The sequence below is a fragment of the Pseudophryne corroboree genome, chromosome 3 (genome assembly GCF_028390025.1).
Source record: "Pseudophryne corroboree isolate aPseCor3 chromosome 3, aPseCor3.hap2, whole genome shotgun sequence".
In the NCBI taxonomy this organism is placed as follows: domain Eukaryota; kingdom Metazoa; phylum Chordata; class Amphibia; order Anura; family Myobatrachidae; genus Pseudophryne; species Pseudophryne corroboree.
The window spans coordinates 581,990,448-582,014,897 of record NC_086446.1 but is presented as its reverse complement, the minus strand read 5'-3'; positions in this window follow the sequence as shown (position 1 = coordinate 582,014,897).

The window sequence follows — 24,450 nt, the reverse complement described above, 5'->3', positions numbered from 1 at the left end:
CTGAGTGCACCTATAGACTGTAGGTGTACTCAGTATGATTGCTTTGCTCAGCTAATATATATATATATATAGTAGTCAAAAAACGGTGGCAATCGGTAAGGACTTTCACAACCAAATAAAGAGACAGACACTCCGTCTATGCTGTTACCGAGTGCCGCCGTTTTTTGACTACTACATATGCTGCATCAGCTGGATGGCACCGGAGGCATCATTTGGACAGGTGGAGTGCCGGTAATTGCTTGTTCTATATATATATATATATATATATATATAGTCCCAAGGAAAAGAAACCAGCACCTCCAAATTACTGCATAATAAAATCAGTGTTTAGCCACTGGTGGTGTATTCAAATCCAGTGTAACATAGGCTTTTTTTTTATAGAGGAACGATGCATTGAGATTCTCTCCTTCAATGTCCTAATCGTTTTCCCAACATAAAGTAGACGGCAGGGACAGGATATGAGATATACAACATACCGGCTGTTGCAATCCAGATGATGCTTTATTTTGAATCTCTTGCCATTCTGATGATCAAAAAAAGAATCTCCTAGCGTCAGGAAACTGCAGTTTGCACACCCATGGCATTTGAAAACACCCAACTTGGGTTGTAGCCAACATTTAGATCTGATCGGACCAATATCTGATGGTGCTATAATATCTTTAATGTTCTTACTCCTCTTATAGCAAAAGAGTGGAACATTTTTGCATAGTGTTCCTATAGTCGCATCAGCCTGAATGATGTGCCAATGTTTGAGTATGACATCACGAATATGTCTTGAGGCTATAGAATAAGTAGAGGAGAAAATCATTCGATCAGTTGTGGCATCCTTCTTTCTAGATTCTAAAGCATCCTCCCGTTTGGTATTCATACATGTTGCAATAGCATCATTAATTTCACTTTGTGCATATCCCCTTTGTGCAAAGCATGTGCCCATTTCTTCCAGTGCCCGTGGTAGCTCTGCCACATTAGATGTAATACGTACTACTCATAATAGCTGTGAAAGAGGAAGACCCCGCTTCAAAGGGGTCGGATGGAAGCTATCTGCTGATAGTAACGTATTTTTGTCGGTTGTTTTCCTGTAAATTCGTGTGGATAATTCATCCCCCTGTTTTACTATACACACATCAAGATAATTGATAGAAATCTCACTAAACGATAACGTAAATCTAATCTTAGTGTCCAGACTGTTCAAAGTGTCTATGAAATCGGTGAGGAGCCCCTCACCACCAGTCCACACCATAAAGAGATCATCAATATAACGAACGTAAAAATGAATAAACTGTGAAAAAATTGGGTCTGCCATAATGTGTTGGATTTCATACAGATGCATATACAAATTGGCATACGCGGGGGCACCGAAACAGCTGTCGACCCTGTCGCTGGAGGCTTGCACTACTTACCACTTTGAAATGGTGATATGACATTATGCAGTTTTTTTGACACCCCATGTGCTTTATCCAATGTTTCTTGCCTCTGGTGTTTTTAAGATCTTACTTTTGATAAAGATTTTATTATGCAGTAATTTGGAGGTGCTGGTTTCTTTTCCTTGGGACTATTGTAACATATTATGTACCCAGCACTCCTAATATGGACGATACTGTGTGCGGCAGGCTATACGACTATTCTATATATATATATAAATATATATATATAGAATCCATAAGTTTAAGTGGGGTAAGTGTGGCATTACTCTGTGGCTATAATTTCTGTGATGTGGTCCTGAGGTTTTTGACCTCGAAAGTACTTGACCGACCTTGAATACATCATTTTGATTTACCTTGCTGTCTCCGAGTGCCTCCCTTTTTTCTGTATAATATATATATATATATATATATATATATAAATTCATGTATGCAGCACTCACGGCGACTAATACAGACGACACAAAGTCAGCGTTGTATGTTACAATGTTTCAGAACCATATACTTCAGTTCCTTACCTATCGTAAAAGTCACAGTAAGTGATTGAAACGCGTCTAGGACTTCCTGCAGTTAGCCGGCGAGTACTGGGTATCTTACTCCAAGCTGCCGTTCTTCAAATATAACAGCTGCAGGTCCCGCACTTGGCCGCGGTCAGCCGGAACCAGCCTCCGCTAACATACAGATGCCGCTAATACTCAGCCACGTCACCCAAGGACGCTCGGGTAAGACTGTCTCCTCATACCTACAAATGGGTCCCGGATCGCAGGGATAGAGTGAGTAGCGGCCATTGGTAACAGCTATACACATTACAAGATCTCATCGCTTGTTATTAAGTGACCGTCTGTGAACCAATAAAAGTTTCAGCTTGGATACGTTATATTATAATGACTTTATTATTCCAACTTGACCCCAGTCTCTAACAGGTCCTGACAAATATCAGGCATCAATCTATACATATCAGCTGTCTTTCACTGGATTGCAACTTAAAATCATGTACTGCTCATTGAGGAATAAGATACATGCATGTATTAAATTGCAACATATGAAGCAGAAGTAACAATTACATCTTTGATTACTACTTGTATCTTGACTGCTCTGTGTATATGTATATGTTTGTGCTGTCCGTTATTTATTAATTTGGAGTTTAAATGTTTTACTGTGTTAAATACATTTTTATTAATTTGGAACCACTGGCATTGTTGTGATTAATTGGCTTTCTAGCGCGGCCCTTTACATTTGTTTTTAGCGGCTCTTCCAATTGATATTGTGCAGATAAGTTTCTGGGGTCTGTCGCAATTGAACCAATAATTTAATTTACTTTATTGATTACTAATAGATCCATTCATTTTTACATATATATAATTCAATATAATCATTCGCGCTATCAGGTTTATTGTATTGTATATATAAATTAGTGTAGGCAGCACTCACGGCGACTAATACAGACAATACAAAGTCAGCATTGTATGTTTCAATGTTTCAGAACCATTTACTTCAGTTTTTTCGTCAGGAGGATGGAAGAACTGAAGTAAATGGTTCTGAAACGTTGAAATATACAATGCTGACTTTGTGTCGTCTGTATTAGTCGTTCTGAGTGCCGCCTACACGAATTTCTAAATGAACCAATCTCCGTCAGGAGCAAAGTTTAAGGAGGGCACCGACACAAGTTTATTAAAAGGCAAAGTGGTGTGCTGGGTACCAATATATATATATATATATATATATATATATATTTTTTTTTTTTTATAGTCAGTCTCTCCACTCAATCACACGTGTGTGTGCCCTGCCAACCCTCAATGTGCGCTCTATTTAATCAAATTCCCTATATTATTTAATTTGCATGGACTGCTAATATATGGTCATAGACACACCCAGTAGGTGGTGGTAGACACACCCAGTAGGCGATGCTAGACATGCCCAGTTGGCGGTGCTAGACACGCCCAGTAGGTGGTGCTAGACACGCTACTCCAGACGTGCACTCCCTAATAAAATGTGCTGCGCATGCCTGTGACCACAGGAGTGATACCCTGGTCTTGGAAGACAGGGTTATCCTCCGGTGCATGTGTAGGTGGGACCCGGACCACTTGTCCAACAGGTCCCACTGGAATACTCTGGCATGGAACCTGCCAAACTGAATGGCCTCGTAGGCCGCAACCATCTTCCCCAGCAACCGAATGCATTGATGGATAGACACTCCTGCTGGTTTCAGAATTTGTTTGACCAGACTTTGAAGTTCCAGAGCCTTTTCCACCGGAAGAAAGACTCTCTGTAGTTCTTTGTCCAATATCATTCCCAAAAACGACAACTGCGTCGTCGGAATCAACTGAGATTTTGGCAAGTTTAGGAGCCAGCCATGTTGTTGAAGAACTGTCAGGGAGAGTGCAACGTTTCAGACCAACTGGTCCCTGGATCTCGCCTTTATCAGGAGATCACCCAAGTATGGGATAATTGTGACTCCTTGTTTGCGAAGGAGAACCATCATCTCCACCATCACTTTGGTGAAAATCCTCGGAGCCGTGGATAGACCAAATGGCAACATTTGAAATTGGTAATGACAATCCTGAATTGCAAATCTCAGGTAAGCTTGATGCGGAGGATAAATGGGAACATGCAAGTAGGCATCTTTTATGTCCACCGACACCATAAAATCCCCTTCCTCCAGACTGGAGATCACTGCTCGGAGAGACTCCATCTTGAATTTGAATCTCTTTAGGTAGAAATTCAGGGATTTCAGGTTTAGGATTGGTCTGACCGAGCCGTCCGGCTTCGGGACCACAAACAGGCTCGAATTAAAACCTCCTCCCTCTTGTGACTGGGGAACCTTGACGATATCTTGATTTTGACACAATTTTTTATTGCGTCGCAAACTACCTTCCTGTCTGGAAGAAAAGCTGGTAAGGCTGATTTGAAATAACGGCGAGGGGGGACGTCTTGAAACTCCAGTGTGTACCCCTGGGATACTATTTGTAAAATCCAAGGGTCTAGGTTCAAACGAACCCAAAACTGACTGAAAAGTTTGAGACGGGCCCCCACCGGTGCGGACTACCGCTTAAGAGCCCCAACGTCATGCGGTGGAATTGGCAGAAGCCTGGGAGGACTTCTGTTCCTGGGAGCCTGACAAGGCTGGAGATTGTTTACCTCTTCCCCTTCCTCTAGTAGCAAGGAAGGAAGAACCTCATTCCTTTCTGAATTTATTGGGCCGAAAGGACTGCATCTGATAATGGTGCGTTTTCTTTTGTTGTGGAGGAACATAAGGTAAAAAGGATGACTTACCTGCGGTAGCCGTAGATACCAAATCATCAAGGCCGTCTCCAAATAAGGCCTTCCCTTTATATGGTAGAGATTCCATACTTTTCTTGGAGTCAGCATCAGCATTCCATTGGTGAATCCACAACCCACGCCTAGCTGAGACAGCCATGGCATTGGCTTTTGATCCCAAAAGACCAATATCTCTCGCAGCTTCCTTAAGGTATGCTGCAGCGTCCTTGATATAACCCAGTGTAAATAGGATGCTATCCCTATCTAGGGTATCTATATCAGATGACAAGTTATCTGCCCACTTTTCGATAGCACTACTTACCCACGCAGATGTAATGACAGGTCGGAGTAGTGTACCCGTGGTCACATAGATGGACTTCAACGTAGTCTCTTGTTTACGATCCGCAGGATCCTTAAGGGCCGACGTGTCAGGTGACGGGAGAGCTACCTTTTTAGACAAACGAGACAAGGCCTTGCCCACAGTGGGGGGTGACTCCCACTTTTCCCTATCCGTCGAGGGAAACGGATAAGCTGCCATAATTCTTTTGGGAATCTGAAATTTCCTGTCAGGACCTTCCCAAACTTTTTCAAATAGCGTATTCAGTTCATGAGAGGGAGGAAACGTTATCTCAGGTTTCCATTCTTTATACATACAGACCCTTTTATCAGGGATAACTGGGTCCTCCGTGATATGTAATACATCTTTCACCGCCACAATCATGTACTGAATGCTTTTAGCCAATTTTGGGTCTAACCTGGAATCGCTATAGTCGACACTGGAATCAGTGTCCGTGTCGGACTCGTTATCAGTGTCTGCCAATTGGGTCAACGTACGTTTTTTTGACCCTGAGGGGACCTGACTTTGGAATAACATATCCTCCACAGATTTCTTCCATGCCTGGATCTGCGACTCAGACTTATCTAGCCTCTTACTAATAAGAGCCACATTAGCATTCATGACGTTCAACACATTTACCCAATCAGGCGTCGGCGGTGCCGACAGGGTCACCCCCGCAGCCGTCTGTGTCCCCAATACAGCCTCCTCCTGGGAAGAGCCTTCGGCCTCAGACATGTCAACACTCGTGCACCAAACACCCACAGACACACCGGGCATATAGGGGACAGACCCACAGTAAAGTCTGTTAGATAGACACAGAGGGGATTGCCAGCTCACAGCCCTGCGCTGAAAATACAATCGGGTCTGAAATTGCCAAGACAATGTCAGACCTATAGCGCTTTTATCATATGTATATTGCACCAAATTTATGCCTCCCCCCTCCGTTTTGCCCCCCTGGTACTTGACAGTGTGAGGAGGACCAGCGTCTCTTGTAGCTTGAGGAGAGGAAATGGCGCCGTGAGCTGTGAGGAAGAATCTCCGCCCCCGTAATGACGCGCTTCTGTCCCGCTTTTTTCCAATATTTCTACTGGCGGGGGTCGGGACAGTGCCGCGACACTAATGTCCCCTCATGCCAGTTGCTTAATGAGGATGTTTACAAGCTGCCCAGGGCGCCCCCCCCCCCCCCCCGCGCCCTGCACCCTGCAGTGCTGTTTGTGTGGGAGCTCGGCACGCAGCATCTGCCCACGGCGCGGTACCTCAGAAAAATGCCATCAGTGATGCTGAAGTCTTCTTTACTTCGGTTACTCACCTGTCTTCTGACTTCTGGCTCTGAAAGGGGGTGACGGCAGGCTGTGGGAGCGAGCATCTGAGCGTACCCAGCGATCAAACCCTCAGGAGCTAATGGTGTCCTGTAGCCAGAAGCAGAGCCCTTGAACTCACTGGAAGTGGGTCATACTGCTCTCCCCTAAGTCCCACGAAGCAGGGGACTGTTGACAGCAGCACCCCTGAAAATAAAAAAACATAACAAAAAGTGTTTTCAGAGAAACTCAGTTGAGCCCCCTGTAGTGCATCCAGTCTCACTGGGCACAATTCTAAAAACTGGAGTCTGGAGGAGGGGCATAGGGGAGGAGCCAGTTCACACCCTTTCAAAATCTTAAAGTGCCCATGTCTCCTGCGGATCCTGTCTATACCCTGTCAAAGTCAGAAAAATATCACGCTACACACTGCCATATATGCACCTCATGCGAGTGCCTGCTGCGTGTGCATGAGGCCTCCCGTGCGTGCGCATACTCTCAGGTGCGTGCACCCGCAGGCGCACGGTATGCGCATTTACGGTAGAGTTTGTGTGCGTCTAGCGGGCGACTCAATCGTAACATATTTTATTCATATAATATGTATTTTGTAGATTATGGTCCCTTTGATAGAATCTGAAAGTTTAGTTAATGTAGTATGTTCGGGGACAAAGAGATCCCTCTTTGTTTGATACGAAGGGTCAGACAGGGGTTACACAGTGGTGTTTAGTATCCATCGGAAGAGAATATAATTAGCAATATTCCGGTGTTGGTTTGAAGCGGATTAATCGCTCGTGCGTATAGTTATGGACATAAGAAGTTTATGGACATTTACTATATTTGCACTTTATTACCCATGCGGCGGGAAACCCAGTTTCCCGCCCACCTGAGCAGTTTGAAATAGTCACAGCCCACCTGTATGAACCAACCTATGACCTTTTGTTATAATGCGAAGACGAATTCCTGTGTCCAATGAACAATAAGAATGTAGGGACCACTGTACTGTATTGTGTCACAACTGAGGGCCTGAGCTGACGGGAGGCAGCCTCAGTTGTAGGGGCTGAGATGTACCGGAACCTGGGAGGTTGTATCAGACCCCTGGACATGTAAGTAACATGAATAATAACTGCCCGAAGGCGTGACCACGACAACTTGGATAAAAGTCAATGATGTTTATTATGACAACTCCGCAACACAGCAGCAGTAAAAGAAAACGTAAAAGTCAGCAAAGAATAAATACAGTTCCTGGGTACTACAGGATGGCAGGAGCCACAGGGCACTGGTAGTGTGAGATAGTTCTTATGATCTTCTAGATGGAAAGTCCTTACCAGGCCCGACTGTAGCAATGGAGATAACCCAGGATTGTGCCAGCTGGTGTTCCAGGAAAAGCTGGGTTGCTGAAGATAAAACAGCTGCTGTGGATACTGGCTGGAACCAGACTGTTGTTAGCACGGAGTGGATACTGGCTGGAACCAGTTAAATAATAAATGAACTTGGGAGCGATGAAATATGAACTGAAATGTAGAACTTGAGAGCGGAGAAATAATAATACCGGTGGAGAGTGGTAAAGTGTAGAAAGGACACCGGCCCTTTAAGGGAAGCTGTACTCTGCTGGAAGCTGAGCTGGAAGCAGGTAATGTTGTAGCTGGAAACAGATGAATCCACAATGGATTGGAGAGTCAGGCTACACCGCAGGTGGAATGCTGGTGCGGGTCTCTATGGTGGAAGTCTTGAGACAGGAGCTGGAACCTGGAAGACAATCACAGGAGAGAGACAAACAGGAACTAGGTTTGACAACCAAAGCACTGACGCCTTCCTTGCTCAGGCACAGTGTATTTATACCTGCAGCAAGGAAGGGATTGGCTAGGCAATTATGCAGATTATCAATACTGAGAACAGATTGGTGGGAATGATCAGCTGACAGAATCCAAGATGGCTGCGCCCATGCAAACACTTGGAGGGAAGTTTGGTTTGTAATCCATGTGGTAATGAAAACAGTAATGGCGGCGCCGGCCACCGGAGACAGGAGGCGCCAGGCTGACAGATGCACATCCAACCACGCGGACACAGCGGAGGCCGCAGCTGACGTAATCGCTACTCAGACACTCTGCATGCAGAAGTTCAGGGACGGCGGCGGAGGCCGCGGGAAACGCCATGCCAGGTGTAATATGGCGTTTACTGTGACAGCGTCCCAGAGTGACAGGAGAGGATACAGGAATGTACACATCAGGATAACAGATGGGATCCGGTCCTGGAGCGCTGAGCCAGCCTTAGGAGGCATCTGATGGGTAAGAAATGGCGTCCAGATACCCGGATCGTGACAGCACCCCCCCCCCTTTAGGAGTGGCCCCAGGACACTTCTTTGGCTTTTGAGGAAACTTGGAATGGAATCTCCGGACCAAGGCAGGAGCATGGACATCAGAAGCATTGGTCCATGAACGTTCCTCAGGACCATAACCCTTCCAGTCAATAAGATATTGTAGTTGACCGTAACGGTGACGTGAGTCCAGGATCTTGGCCACTTCATACTCAACGCCTCGTTGAGTTTGGACTTTCGGAGTTGGAGGAAGTGAGGAATGAAACCGATTCAAGATCAGCGGTTTCAACAGGGAAACATGGAATGTCCTGGGTATTTTTAAGAAGGGAGGCAACTGAAGTCTGTAAGCAACAGGATTGATGACTTGTTCAATCTTGAAAGGACCGATATAGCGAGGTGCAAACTTCATACTGGGAACTCTTAACCTCAAATTCTTCGTGGATAACCATACCCGATCACCCACCTTGAGAGCAGGAACTGCTCGACGCTTCTTATCCGCAAACTTCTTGTACCTGAACGATGCCTTGAGCAGAGCTGATCGTACGCTCTTCCAGATATTGGCAAACTGATGCAAGGTGATATCCACTGCGGGAACAGAAGTTGCTGGAAGCGGTTGGAACTCAGGGACTTTAGGGTGGAATCCAAAGTTAGTGAAGAATGGTGTTGAAGCAGATGAAGAATGATACTGGTTGTTATGACAGAACTCGGCCCAGGGAAGTAATTGAACCCAGTCATCTTGAGAGGAGGACACATAGATGCGGAGGAAGGCCTCCAAGTCCTGATTCACCCTCTCGGTTTGACCATTGGTCTGAGGATGGTAAGCCGTGGAAAACTTTAGCTTGACTTGGAGGACTTGACATAAACTTCGCCAGAATTTGGCTGTGAATTGAACTCCTCGATCTGAGATAATTTCTTCAGGAAGACCGTGGAGTCGGAAGATCTCTTGTATGAATACTTGAGCCAACTTGGAAGCTGACGGAAGACCGGTGAGAGGAATGAAGTGTGCCATCTTGGTGAACCGGTCAACTACCACCCAGATGGTATTGAACTTGTTGCACATGGGTAAGTCTGTAATGAAATCCATCGACAAGTGGGTCCATGGTCGACGGGGAACGGATAGTGGAACCAGTTGCCCCGCAGGCGACTGGCGGGATACTTTATGTTGGGCACACTTTGGGCAAGATGCAATAAACTCCAAGACGTCCTTTTTCAGAGTTGGCCACCAATAGGACCTAGAGATAAACTCCAGGGTTTTTTGGATACCTGTATGTCCGGCAAAACGGGAAGCATGGGCCCAATGCATGAGCTTCTTCCTTAGCATCGGCTTCACAAAACTTTTCCCTGATGGGGGCGTAGAGTCCATCCCTACCGTGGAGAATGCCAACGGATTTATAATAGGATGCTTGTCTGAAGACTCTGACTCATTCTCTTGCTCCCATGAGCGGGAAAGGGCATCGGCCTTGCGATTCTGAGAGCCCGGACAGAACTGGAGTTTAAAGTCGAACCTGGAAAAGAAAAGTGCCCATCTGGCCTGACGAGGGTTGAGACATTGTGCGCCCTTCAGGTATAAAAGGTTCTTGTGGTCTGTAAGTATGGTGATTGAATGAGAAGCTCCCTCCAACAGATACCTCCACTCTTCTAGAGCGAGCTTGATGGCTAGCAACTCCTGGTCGCCAATGGCATAGTTGCGCTCAGCTGGGGAGAACTTCCGGGAGAAGAAACTGCAAGGGTGTAAATGGCCATCTTTAGCCCTCTGAGATAACACCGCTCCTATTCCAACGGAGGAGGCATCCACCTCTAAGATGAAAGGAGAGTCGATGTCAGGCTGTTTCAGAACAGGCGCAGAGATGAACCTTTGTTTTAAAAGATGAAATGCTTGCATGGCTTCTTCAGACCACTTGGACGGGTTAGCACCCTTCTTAGTGAAAGCAGTAATAGGCGCCACAATGGTGGAAAAGTCTCGTATAAACTTTCGGTAATAGTTGGCGAACCCTAAGAACCTCTGGACCCCTTTGAGGGTTAAGGGTACCGGCCAATTTTGGATTGCTTGTAGTTTCTCAGGATCCATCTCTAGTCCGGAACCGGACACAATGTACCCTAGAAACGGAATGGACTTGACTTCAAAGACGCATTTTTCTAATTTGCAATAGAGATGATTGACACGGAGACGGGACAGAACCTCTTTAACCCAAAAACGATGTTCCTCTAAATCGTTGGCAAAAATGAGGATATCGTCTAGATAGACCACGACATGACGGTATAGAATGTCTCTGAAGATCTCATTGACAAAATGCTGGAAGACAGCTGGAGCATTGCTCAATCCGAAGGACATGACGAGGTACTCATAATGTCCGTCACGGGTGTTAAAGGCGGTCTTCCACTCGTCACCCTCACGGATCCGGATGAGATTGTATGCACCTCGCAAGTCCAGCTTTGTAAAGATGGTAGCTCCGCTAACTCTGTCAAAGAGCTCAGTAATCAGGGGTAAAGGATAACGGTTCTTGATGGTAATGTCGTTCAAACCTCTGTAGTCGATGCACGGCCGCAGACCACCATCTTTCTTTTTTACAAAAAAGAAGCCTGCGCCGGCTGGAGAAGAAGAAGGTCGAATGAACCCCTTTGCTAGGTTCTCTTTAATATATTCCTCCATAGAATGCGTCTCAGGCAGAGACAACGGATAAGTTCGGCCTCGAGGTGGAACCTTCCCTGGAACGAGATCAATCGGACAGTCCCATTCTCTATGAGGAGGAAGGATATCAGCAGAAGCTTTACTGAACACATCCGTGAAATCTTGATATGGAGGAGGTGGAACATCAGACGACCTGGGGGAGGAAGAACAGAAAGGCAATACTTTAAAAAAACATGTCTCAGCACAGGAGGAACCCCATGCCAGGATTTGCGTAGTCGTCCAATCAATTGTAGGATTGTGAAGACGGAGCCATGGAAGGCCCAGGACCACAGGATGTGTGGCTCTTGGAATCACTAAAAAAGAAATAAGTTCGGAATGAAGAACTCCCACTCTCAGACGAACTGGTAGAGTCCTTAAAGAAATAACTGCATCAAAAATTTTGCTGCCATCCACAGCAGTTAAAGAAATGGACGAAGGAAGTCTCTCGGTGGGTAGGGACCACCGTTTAACATAGGCTTCGGTAATAAAGTTCCCAGCTGCTCCGGAATCAAGGAGGGCAATGACGTTCCGATAACGTTGAGCAACTTGAAGCGAGACTGGGAGATTACAATCTTGAGGAGATGGAGAGGAGATCATTACTCCTAGCCGGCCCTCTCCTTGGCGAGCTAGGATTTGGAGTTTCCCGGACGTTTGGGACAGGCATTAATGGTGTGAGACGGAGCTGCACAATAGAGACAGAGAAACTCGGAGAGACGTCTTCGGCGCTCAGCAGGAGTTAAACGGGAACGGCCAAGTTGCATGGGCTCATCTTTAGATGGTGACAGTTGACGAGGAGGAGGAGCAGAAGATTTTGGAGCAGATGATCTTCCACGCTCAGTTGCTCTCTCTCTGAAACGTAAATCAACTTTCGTGCAGAGTGAGATTAGCTCATCTAACTTAGAAGGTAAGTCTCTGGTAGCTAACTCATCTTTAATAAGCTCAGATAAGCCATGCCAGAATGCAGCATGCAGGGCCTCGTCGTTCCATGCCAGTTCGGATGCCAGGATCTGGAACTGTATCAGATATTGTCCTACAGTACGTGACCCCTGGCGTAAACGGAGAATCTCGGATGAAGCTGAGGTTACCCGGCCTGGCTCGTCGAAGATGCGCCTGAATGTTGACACGAAGGCAGTGTAGGAAGATAGCAGGGTGTCGGACCTCTCCCATAACGGTGATGCCCAATCAAGGGCTGAGCCACTGAGAAGAGAAATAATGTAGGCAATTTTTGTACGGTCACTGGGAAAATTGCCAGGTTGTAGCTCAAACTGAATCTCACACTGGTTGAGAAATCCCCTGCAGAATCTTGGAGATCCGTCAAATTTTGCTGGCGTTGGAAGATGAAGACGTGGAGCAGAAATGGGTAAGGTGGGTGGGGTTATAGCTGGAGTCACTGTGGTTGACGCACCAGACGCGCCTGATCCACGGAGAGTTGTCTGAATCCCATCCAGCCGAGTAGAGAGATCCTGGAGACAGCGGATGATGTGGCCCTGTGCAGCCTCCTGATGTTCTAGTCGGGCTGCCAGTTCTTGCATCGGCCTGGCCGCTTGATCCTGGTCTCCGGCTGGATTCATTAGGTCAGTGCTTACTGTCACAACTGAGGGCCTGAGCTGACGGGAGGCAGCCTCAGTTGTAGGGGCTGAGATGTACCGGAACCTGGGAGGTTGTATCAGACCCCTGGACATGTAAGTAACATGAATAATAACTGCCCGAAGGCGTGACCACGACAACTTGGATAAAAGTCAATGATGTTTATTATGACAACTCCGCAACACAGCAGCAGTAAAAGAAAACGTAAAAGTCAGCAAAGAATAAATACAGTTCCTGGGTACTACAGGATGGCAGGAGCCACAGGGCACTGGTAGTGTGAGATAGTTCTTATGATCTTCTAGATGGAAAGTCCTTACCAGGCCCGACTGTAGCAATGGAGATAACCCAGGATTGTGCCAGCTGGTGTTCCAGGAAAAGCTGGGTTGCTGAAGATAAAACAGCTGCTGTGGATACTGGCTGGAACCAGACTGTTGTTAGCACGGAGTGGATACTGGCTGGAACCAGTTAAATAATAAATGAACTTGGGAGCGATGAAATATGAACTGAAATGTAGAACTTGAGAGCGGAGAAATAATAATACCGGTGGAGAGTGGTAAAGTGTAGAAAGGACACCGGCCCTTTAAGGGAAGCTGTACTCTGCTGGAAGCTGAGCTGGAAGCAGGTAATGTTGTAGCTGGAAACAGATGAATCCACAATGGATTGGAGAGTCAGGCTACACCGCAGGTGGAATGCTGGTGCGGGTCTCTATGGTGGAAGTCTTGAGACAGGAGCTGGAACCTGGAAGACAATCACAGGAGAGAGACAAACAGGAACTAGGTTTGACAACCAAAGCACTGACGCCTTCCTTGCTCAGGCACAGTGTATTTATACCTGCAGCAAGCAAGGGATTGGCTAGGCAATTATGCAGATTATCAATACTGAGAACAGATTGGTGGGAATGATCAGCTGACAGAATCCAAGATGGCTGCGCCCATGCAGACACTTGGAGGGAAGTTTGGTTTGTAATCCATGTGGTAATGAAAACAGTAATGGCGGCGCCGGCCACCGGAGACAGGAGGCGCCAGGCTGACAGATGCACATCCAACCACTTGGACACAGCGGAGGCCGCGGCTGACGTAATCGCCACTCAGACACTCTGCATGCAGAAGTTCAGGGACGGCGGCGGAGGCCGCGGGAGACGCCATGCCAGGTGTAATATGGCATTTACTGTGACAGCGTCCCAGAGTGACAGGAGAGGATACAGGAATGTACACATCAGGATAACAGATGGGATCCGGTCCTGGAGCGCTGAGCCAGCCTTAGGAGGCATCTGATGGGTAAGAAATGGCGTCCAGATACCCGGATCGTGACATATTGTGTGTAGTGTATAAAAGGACAAGCCGATCTGGGCCAGCTCTCTACTCTCTTCAACGGTTCTCATTGCTGATAATCGGGAGCTGGATATCCAGAAAAGGCGCTTGCGATTGTTTCCCCTGGTGCGTAAGTTCTCTGCAACCATATTGTCTCTTATTTAATGTTATAAGCTATTCTCTCTCTCCTTCCACCTTAAATGTAATTGTATCTTTATTGTATTTTATGTGTAGTGATTCGGTTAGGTATTTTATGTTATCTTGGTAGTGTATAACTTGTATTGTATTATTCTTTTGCAACTGAACGTTCATTCATTTCCTTAAAAGGCGTTAGACCCTTAGACCGGTATTTGAGTGTTTATTATATTGCTAAGGGGTTCTCTGAGCGTCACATACGCTCATACAGCTTTTAAACTAACAAGGTTACACTGTGTTGCATTTACACCTTATCACTGCACAAGGGTTTACAGTATAAGTACATTGTTTATGGTATAGTTATAAAGGTTTAACTCTGTGAGCGTCAGCGCCGCTTGTGATCTCCTCGTGGTCTCGAGCGTCCGCTACGCTGATAGCATATCATTACGTTAGTCGGCAGCCTATAGCGTGCTTGCCTTTACGCTCTAAGCCGTGAGCGAACGTGCCGCTCGTGCGTCTCGTCCACGGCTAAGCGTTCGCTATGCTACGTGCGTACTCTTACGGTATTCCATACGCCAATTGCGTACTGTGTTCTTTAATCTTTTAGAGTGTTTTATACAAGGTATAGAATAGGCATTGTCAATTGGGGACTCGCCCGCTCTTCACATATCTGCACTAGGCAATTCCAGCAGACATTATCGGTCAGCAAAAGGCGGGAGGTAATATTCCTCGTAGTGCTGACCAGATAAGCGTCTGCTTCACTTAGTAAGGAGTGCTGAAGGAATCCGGAACCAAAAAGGTAGGAACAGTACGTTATTGTCTTTTAAAACCTGTTTAGTTTCTGTTTTGCGTACGTACGCATAAGCACACACACCTGTATCTCTTGCTTAGAAATATTTGTCCATATCTCATTCTCCTGGTTGCCATTTCATAATTGATAACGTGCTGAGAAAGATTTGTTGCTATTGGTAGTTAAAGAGTAAAAATAATACATTAAGGGGTAATTTGTAAAACACACACACAGCTTTGCCTAAAATACAAGGAGAGACCTGTGTGGTGCTCGGTAGATGATTACAGTTAAAGATCATCTACATTGATAAACGTGCTAATTGTATTTCTGTGAACATATCTGGCCAGCGCACACGTGTCTCTAACAAAAGGGTGAGACTAGCGTGCGCGACGCAAGGAGCGTATATTATGCAACGGAGCGTCTGGGTACGCCCACCAAAACTCAAATCGCACAATAGCATTGTTTTAGTGGGGGCGGCATAGTATAGCCACGCGATAATAGCACAAATTGATTTCAGTTTCCAAAACTTAGTTTAAATACCTTACTTTACTGTAATGCCTCTGGGGAGAGCTATCATATTACGGGAAATGATTTTTCTGATCAGAAAACTATAGAATGATAGTGGGTTGAAAACGGTATTAGTGTATTGAACTCCTCTTGGTGAAGTCTTGGTGAAATCTTGGTGAAGTAAATCTTGGTGAAGTAAGTCTTGGTGAATATGAGCACGGTCTAGGTGAAAACGTGCGACGGAGTGTGATAAAGATTTCGTTGTATTACGCTCTGGCTGTTTTGGAGCACAGTAGGGAGACTCCAATGATCCTACAATTTATAGGCAACAAGTGTCTATAAGTGGTACGATTGGACCGCACGGTTGTATGTGTGACCAATAACGCAACGTGATATGAGGTCATATATTAAATTGCCCCCATGCGTGTTGTAGGGAGCACATGCAAGTGTGATTTGTGTAAAAATAAGGAATTTTCGCTGGTAGTGCCTGCAACGATTACGTGGGTCTGCAAAAAGGGGCGGATTCGTTGTACTCGGAGCAGAAGAAGCTGGTGGTAGAGCTTGGAGAACTTCCACCGTAGACTTCTGTGTTTGGTGCATTTTAGGAAGTTTTTCTGTGTTAAAAAGGTCCACAATGGCAGCCAAGTGCACAACACAGGGACGTTCAGCAGTCAGGGTTCAGACTGAAGAGGCTTGCAGACCCCGAGGGTCTGCTCGGTTAGTAATGTGGGGGAGGTATGGTCCCCACACTGAGACCTTTTGTGACGAATGGACACGAATGACTGTGGGGGATAAAGCACCATTTCCCGGGATAGGTAGTTTTGACTCAAAGGTATTGCATAATTTAAGGCGAAGGATCTGTCTCATAAAATCCTGGAAACAACGAATTAGACATTATGATTGTTTTCAGTTATGGCAACAGGAAAGTGAAATGCAAAGAAATTTAACTTACATATCTGACTCTCATCTTGGGAGGAGAGACATGGCAATGGAGAGGATTATGGCTGCAAAGAATGGCACGATGGGGTATGATAAACAGGCACCTAGCAACTGTATTATAGATGAAAAGACTAATTGTAATAAACGTAACGATGATAATTGTAATACTGTTAAATGTACAACTATTAACCCATGCAAGTTGCACCCCATGTTAAACTTCCCTCAGGATTACAAACAAGAAAGTGAGCCCAGCACGATGTCGGTACCTCTTCCAGAAGCCATCCTACAGGACATCCAGGTGGACGCGACCAAATCGGTAAAGGCAGTAATCAAACCCCCTAACGGAGGGTCAGGTGAGGTCGTGTCCACAGGTACGTATGGTGTTATACATCACGCACAAACAAATGTACCTCATATCGTAGAACCAACTCAGAATGACGTTATTGGACTTAATCCTGTCAGGGTAATTGCAGTACCAAATGGGAAAACTGACACTTCAGGAGTCACTCCTGTCAGGAACATCGCCATGCACTGCCCCTTTTCCCGAACAGAATTAAGAACAATTTTGTCTGAATTTCCTGACCCTAGGAAAGACTTAGTTGCATGTCAAAAGTATATTAGAGAGCTAGGAAATTCTGCAGAGCCAAATAACAAAGATTGGAGGCCAGTTTTGAGGGCATGTTTACCCCCCGATGTCGACTCAGTGAAATTTATCGCTGACTGTAAACTAGATGAAGAAATACCACTAACAGACGAGTATAATCAGGATAATGTAAAGAGAATCAACTTACAGTTAGGAGTATATTTTCCTGCAGTAGTAAAGTGGAATAAAATCTTTACAATAAGACAAAAAGAAGGTGAATCCACACCAGAGTATTTTCACCGGGCTCTGCAGGATATGGCTAGGTACACTGGTATAGATGACATTAAAACTAATGTACACCACAGAGAAGTAGCTGTGTCCGTATTAATGGACGGCTTAAAAGACACACTAAGAATCAGGGTACAAACCTCTCTACCTCACTGGAGAGGTATCTCGGTGGCTGCATTAAGAGAGTCCGCTATCGAGCATGACCGTAATATCCAAAGAACCAGGGAAGCACAGGGAGAGCGGTTGATGGTAATGAGCATCCAAGCACTAGAGGAGGCATCAAGTCGACCGAAACCCCAGGCCACTAGCACATGGAGGAAGCCAAGGATTTGTTATCTTTGTAAAAGAGAAGGGCATTATGCCAGCAATTGTAATAGCCCACATAAAGTCAGACCCCCTAGACAAAGAAATGAGCAAAGTTATGACACACCAAATTATAATCAGGGATCATATAGGAAGAATTTTGGGCCACACCCATGATATGTAGTCAGGAAAGGTGATCATTAGGACTGATGGTAAGCCTGAGGTTATTGTTAACAAATTGGGAGGTCATTCCTTGAGGACACAGGAATGACCGGGAAAAATTTGTAATGTATCTGTGAAATGTTTTCTTTTTCCCCATCTCTGACGGTTATCGGTAGGACTCAAACATTACATAGCTACTTGGTCTTCGCAGAAGTCTACCAAACCCCAGCATGACCTACCCGCATCAATGTATCCTGGCCAGATACAAAGGGTGGAGTATGGAGGTGCTGGTGGGAGGGACTGCGCAAGGATACCATTGGACATGTAGATATGACAGCCTGATGATGAACGGCAGATCTGACAATGTTTTAAAATGTTTGAAAAATGTTTTTTTTTCCTGTTGTTGTTTATTGTTGGTTTATGTAATACATATATATATGAATTGTTCTCTCTCTCTTTTGTTTTTTGTTTTTTGTTTTCTCTCTTCTCACTCATGTTTTCATGTTTTAAAGATGGTATGTCACACATCAGTTAGACAAATGGTGATGCAAGATTTTTGCTCCTTACAGAAAGATCGCTGGTTTGGAAGAAATATTGTATCACCGGAGTGTTCGGTTGGAAGACTGAGAGACAGCACCTTTGAGATGACAGCAGAACAAGAAGAACAACAAGACTAGAGAACTAATTATCGTAACAAGTTTCTCTCCCCCTCAAACTTTTTTTTCTGTACCCCCATTACAAATCTCTCCTTTTCTCCTCCTGTAAGATGGACTCGCCCCAAGAGACTGCAGTTCGTATTTTCCTGTTGACCATGATGTTGACCAGAGCAGTCTGTTTCGGTGAGAGTACCAGTGAGGTCGAGAAAGGATCCAGAAAGGTTCTGATGACAGAGACAGAGGCGTAAATTTCCAATAGAAGCACAATCACAGAGCAAAGGCGAGTACCGGAAACGATCTAGCAGCCATGTTATTTGTAAACATTGTGAAGGATTGTTAGCTGAAAAGAACTGTATCTGTAGACACTGTGACAGCAGAGTTGGGGATGGGTGCATCAAGAAATGTCAGTCCAGTTTTAATATCCACATGGACCGGCATCCATTGAGTGACTATCATTCCTTAGTGGGTAAAGTGTTAAATCAGACAGATTGTTGGGTATGCTCTCAAGTACCTCAAGGCCATAGCAAATCAGGATTAGTACCATTCCCTTTAACTATAGGGGAGGTACTTGAGCTAAGTGGTGGGAGGCCGGTGGACAGGAGGTTTAATATCTCCAGTCCTCCTAGTTTGAAGCTCCACCAATATCACGTGGATAGATCCCTAGTATGTTTTAACATTTCCAATCCCCGAAAGCCGGGAAATTGGGAAGTGTCATGGAATAACCAAACCATAACCTTTTCATACAGAGCCGATAGAATGCCTACAGATACAGAACTTATACGCCACATAGCCGGTAGTGGAAAATATTTCCGATATAGGTATACCCTAGGAAGTAGGACCATGAGAGTTGGAGAGGTATCACCAGGATACTGTGCACATATCGTACAAACTGATACGTGTACTAAACAGATGGGAGAATTAGGGTTAGGAGATTTCATATGGAAAATGTGTAATATGGTAATGTCCTACTCCGTCCCATATGTTCTCCCCGATGATGCATATTTCATATGCGGGAGGAAGGCGTATAAGTGGCTTGCCCCAAACTCAGAAGGGTTATGTTATATTGGAAAAGTACTGCCTGAGGTAATGACCATATCCCACACTAAAATGAAGGATATTCACCGCAGTGCCCAAGCTCCTTATACTCACACTCATTACGAACACATCGTTAAACGGCACCTAATAGAAAGAACAGAGCATCCGGCCTCTGACCTAATCAATGAATCCACCGGGATTCAATTCCTAATCGCGTTAGATATCACTCGTACCGCCAGAGGAGTGATAAATTATAAATACATATCTGCGCTTGCAAATTTATTAGACAATATCACTGAAATGTATGATGACACATTCAGGTATACCGGAAGGGAGCTCCAAGCTTATAAAACAGAACTGGTTCAGCATAGGATGATTCTCAATTATCTCACAGCTGTGACAGGCGGGTATTGTGTTACCCTAGCGACTCAGTATGGAATAAAGTGCTGCACATATATTACAAACAGCACGAGGACCCGGTCGAGGTCATAGACAAAAAGATGGATGACATTTTGCAATTAAAATGGGAGTTCCGAAGGAAACACAATCTCACCCTTGCCGCTGTGGGTAATGAGCTGACCAGTTGGGTGTCATGGTTGAACCCACGAAATTGGTTCTCTGGTTTAGGAGAATGGACTCAAGGAATTATCATGGATGTAGGGAAATTTCTTTTGTGTGTTCTGGGTGTCATCATATTGGTCGGTCTGATATTTAGATGCGTTCGGGTTTTGACAAAGTGTAAACGTAGCGCCCGAGTGATGAGTTTAAGGAGTGAAGATACTGTAATAACAACGACTGATTTGGTTTATGACCCAACGATAGAGACAATGTTGTGATGAAAATGTGATTCCACGGTCCGTTTCTTTCACCCGTTTCTCCTTTGTTTTCCTCCAAGGTAAAAAGACATCCGCTTGGAAGAAGAATTTGACAACCTTTTACACAGACAACTGATGGACTATGCCATAGACCCCCATATCCCTAGTACCTTTAATTTTACGCTAGCCCAACACTTTTTGTAAGTCTATGGACATTGAGAAAGCTTTTGTTCGCACTTTGGAAAAAGCCCAAGGAGACTACAGTCAACATGTACATCGAGACAAGACAAGACAAGACACAAGACAAGACCTCAATCGGCAAATGTATATTAAACTCACATAGTTTATCACTGCATTTACCATAATTGTTCTTTATCTTCATCTCTACAACCTTCAGGTAATAACACACATAGTCGATAGGGAATATAGGCACAGATATCAGCACTCACATATTCCCCTATTCATGTATCATCAACTAAAATGTGCCCCCCCCATTTTGTTGCAACCAAAAGCCGAAAAGAGCTCGGTAAAGTTTGACAGCCCATCCACAGACCCATACCACGGGATAAGAAGGAATTCAAATGTATACTTCGCAATACCTCCAAGCTTGATTTAAAACACGTACGGCACGATGATACATGACCCCCCAAACATGGATTCATACACACATGCTTCTGCTATCTTACTAGGTCATACCCTTTTCCTACCTTCTCCTCTCCTCCCCTACCCAATCATAGAAATGTATTATACATGACATATATTTTTCTCTTTTTGAAATGTTTTAGAAAGTGGCAGTTATTGGTGACTGCCAAAGGGTGGACTGTCAAAGTCAGAAAAATATCACGCTACACACTGCCATATATGCACCTCATGCGAGTGCCTGCTGCGTGTGCATGAGGCCTCCCGTGCGTGCGCATGCTCTCAGGTGCGTGCACCCACAGGCGCACGGTATGCGCATTTACGGTAGAGTTTGTGTGCGTCTAGCGGGCGACTCAATCGTAACATATTTTATTCATATAATATGTATTTTGTAGATTATGGTCCCTTTGATAGAATCTGAAAGTTTAGTTAATGTAGTATGTTCGGGGACAAAGAGATCCCTCTTTGTTTGATACGAAGGGTCAGACAGGGGTTACACAGTGGTGTTTAGTATCCATCGGAAGAGAATATAATTAGCAATATTCCGGTGTTGGTTTGAAGCGGATTAATCGCTCGTGCGTATAGTTATGGACATAAGAAGTTTATGGACATTTACTATATTTGCACTTTATTACCCATGCGGCGGGAAACCCAGTTTCCCACCCACCTGAGCAGTTTGAAATAGTCACAGCCCACCTGTATGAACCAACCTATGACCTTTTGTTATAATGCGAAGACGAATTCCTGTGTCCAATGAACAATAAGAATGTAGGGACCATTGTACTGTATTGTGTGTAGTGTATAAAAGGACAAGCCGATCTGGGCCAGCTCTCTACTCTCTTCAACGGTTCTCATTGCTGATAATCGGGAGCTGGATATCCAGAAAAGGCGCTTGCGATTGTTTCCCCTGGTGCGTAAGTTCTCTGCAACCATATTGTCTCTTATTTAATGTTATAAGCTATTCTCTCTCTCCTTCCACCTTAAATGTAATTGTATCTTTATTGTATTTTATGTGTAGTGATTCGGTTAGGTATTTTATGTTATCTTGGTAGTGTATAACTTGTATTGTATTATTCTTTTGCAATTGAACGTTCATTCATTTCCTTAAAAGGCGTTAGACCCTTAGACCGGTATTTGAGTGTTTATTATATTGCTAAGGGGTTCTCTGAGCGTCACATACGCTCATACAGCTTTTAAACTAACAAGGTTACACTGTGTTGCATTTACACCTTATCACTGCACAAGGGTTTACAGTATAAGTACATTGTTTATGGTATAGTTATAAAGGTTTAACTCTGTGAGCGTCAGCGCCGCTTGTGATCTCCTCGTGGTCTCGAGCGTCCGCTACGCTGATAGCGTATCATTACGTTAGTCGGCACCCTATAGCGTGCTTGCCTTTACGCTCTAAGCCGTGAGCGAACGTGCCGCTCGTGTGTCTCGTCCACGGCTAAGCGTTCGCTACGCTACGTGCGTACTCTTACGGTATTCCATACGCCAATTGCGTACTGTGTTCTTTAATCTTTTAGAGTGTTTTATACAAGGTATAGAATAGGCATTGTCAATCCCATGGTTCGATGGTGTCCCCAGCATCCTCTAGGACGTATGAGAAATACTTTCTATTGAGCTGCCCGTGAGCCAATCGGAGCTCATGGACTGGCAGCCAATCAGGAGCTGCTAGCTGCTGATTGGCTGCCGGTCCGTGAGCTCCGATTGGCTCATGGACGGCTCAATAGAAAGAAAGAATATTACAACCAAAGCTCTGTGTGTTGCTCCGTGGCTCCCTGCCGGTGCGCAGGTAGCTGGCTTGTCCCCGCGATCCTCACTGCTGCCACCCGGGCCCTATCTCAGTCAGGGCCCGGGACTGGAGTCCCCACCGTCCCCCCTTGATGGCGGGCCTGCCTGAGGGAGAGAGGTGCTGCAGCTTCTAATGCAGAGAGAGGTGCTGCAGGGGCCTGAGGAAGAGAGGTGCTGCAGGTTCTAATGCAGAGAGGTGCTGCAGTAGACTGAGGGAGAGAGGTGCTGCAGCTTTTAATGCAGAGAGAGGTGCTGCAGCAGCAGCTGGGGCAGAGAAATGTGCTGCAGCAACAATGTAGAGAGAAGTGCCGCAGCAGCTGGGGCAGAGAGAGTATATGCTGCAGAGAGGGGATGCGGTCAACATCCCGCCAGACGGAATCCCGGTGGTCGGAATCCCGACACCGGAATCCCGACCGGCACAATCCCGACATATTCTCCCTCCGTGGAGGGAGAATAAATTAGTGTGGCGAGCGTAGCGAGGCACCGTGCCCGCAGCATGGCGAGCGCAGCGAGCCCGCAAGGGGCTGCTTTGCGCTCGCCCCCCTGTCGGGATTGTGCTGGTCGGTATTCCAACCGCCTGGATCCCGTCCAGCGGGATTTTGTACTGATCCCGCAGAGAGAGGTGTTGCAGCAGCAGCTGGGGTAGGGAGAGGTGCTGCAGCATCAATGTAGAGAGAAGTGCTGCAGCGCACCCTCTAACTTTTTCTGCGCCCGGAGCTCGTGTTCCACCGGAGCCATCCTTGCTACACCACTGCCTGCAATGAACAAATCCAATTGGATTGCAATTGTGTATGGCCATAATTAACCAAACAGACTATGGAGGTAATTCAGACCTGATTGCTGCTGTGCCTTTTCGCACAGTAGGTGATCAGGTCTGCACTGTGTATGCGTATGCATCGGTGCATAGCGACGGGATGGTGCAAAAAAGCGTTTGCACGCACGATCGCAAGATGAATGACAGGAAGAGGCCATTTGTGGGTGGCAACTGACCGTGTCCGGGAAAAAGCATGAGGGACCAGACGTTTGGAGGGAGGGTTTCTGACGTCAGCTCCGGCCCTGATCATCGCAGCAGCTGAGTAAGTCCTGGGCTGAGCAAAGACTGCACAAACTCATGTTTGTGCAGCTCTGCTACAAATACAAAGGCACACCTGCGCACAGCAAATACCCTTCCCCTGTAGGAGGCGACTACCTGATCGCAGGGATGCAAAACATGCACCCCAGCAATCAGGTCTGAATAACTCCCTATGTATGTTGACAGTGTAAATGACAAGAACACCATCCAAGAATGAACTGACATTAGCCAAAGCAAATGTTGAATAAGTGCACCATGTAGCCAAGGATGCTGTACTCTTTCAGGATACAAAGGCTTCTGGTTTATCAAGATTTTGAATGGTCAGTTTGGGAAATTTTGGCAAATGAACAAAAATTTGGGGGCAGCGATCGCAGTCTGAATCCCTTTGTGGAGTGCGCTTGCGAACCCTGGGAGCCCAGTGAGATGCTAACAGCATCACAGGTCGCAGGGTGAGAGGGGCACACCAACGGCGTTAGAACGGAGTTGGCGTGGCACGGTCCAGATAACGCAGGCGCGTCTGGACCGTTGCGGGCCGCAGCGGC